General features: G+C 40.5%; 1 non-coding gene across 1 annotated transcript; it reads left to right on the plus strand.

Moving 5' to 3' along the window:
- The first annotated feature begins 949 nt into the window (after nt 1-949).
- On the plus strand, nt 950-1,072 carry LOC111726714. Its single transcript, XR_002774424.1, has one exon. It is a non-coding gene; the product is annotated as a small nucleolar RNA SNORA54 (small nucleolar RNA).
- The last annotated feature ends 13 nt before the right edge of the window (nt 1,073-1,085 follow it).

Raw genomic sequence — 1,085 nt, forward strand, 5'->3', positions numbered from 1 at the left:
GAAGAGAATAGGGAATCACTCTCTACGGATTGCATTTCGCACTTTAGTTACGCGTCATTATATTTTTTTCTGCCTAGAAAAATAGGCTCATCTTTTTATGTTAAAATTTTTTCAGAGGTAACCCTCTTCTTATGGGTTATGTTTAATTTTTTAATCGAAATATTTAATTGGAATTAAACTATCCAGAAAGTTAAGCACGCCATGCTTCTTACGGAATATTCAACCCCTGATCGGCAGGATTTCACTTTTTTCGTTTCATGGAATGATGTGATGGGATGTTCTTGCAGAACTACTGTGTGCTAAAAGGTCGATGGGGTGATGCTACAGTCGGCAAGCTCTGAAGAAACTGCACTCAAAAGGGAAGGAAGGAGGACGCAGAGAACATGAGTCAAACTACGCTTCTTACAGCTGAGACCTGTGTTGCCTTCATCTCCAAGTTTTGGAGCTCATAAGAACTGCAGATTTACAGAGCTACTGATCGTATTCATCATGAGTTGTCTCTTCAGTTTTTCAACCATTGTTAATTATATTTTAGAAAACCTACCTTCTTGGTGTTAATGAATAAAATCACAATGTTTATAGGAAACGTCTGGGACACTAAATAATCTCAAAATAACCAACCCTCGGCTTCTATAAAATAAGACTTAAAGGCAGGTGGATCAACCTAGACTTGAAATAATGTACTCACAAAGTCCGGATTCACCTCAGCTCTTTTCCTCCCTAACAAGGGGTCCCTCCAATGCACCCACACTGACAGCGTCTGCTTCCTGAACCCTGGCAGGCCCCCACAATCACAGCATGTGCAAATATGCCCCCCAAACCCCGTAAAATAGAGATACACGTTTTTCATTTAACCTTTTGCTTCCTTCTGTCAGACATGTCCTTGTTCACTTTACACGTTCTTTTTGTATCTTAATACCTCTATTGGATAAGAAGATAAGGACCATGTGAGCAGGTGTCATAACCTGTTGACTTGGCCATAGCTAATGGGTTCCAGTCCAGTGCAACAGCATTTCCAGGGACACATGACTGACTGACTGGTGGCTTTTGGTATCTGGTCTTGGAGACAAATGAAAAGAAAAAAA

Source organism: Otolemur garnettii, unplaced genomic scaffold, assembly GCF_000181295.1.
Source record: "Otolemur garnettii isolate 467f Iridium unplaced genomic scaffold, OtoGar3 scaffold00076, whole genome shotgun sequence".
NCBI classification, from domain to species: Eukaryota; Metazoa; Chordata; class Mammalia; order Primates; family Galagidae; genus Otolemur; species Otolemur garnettii.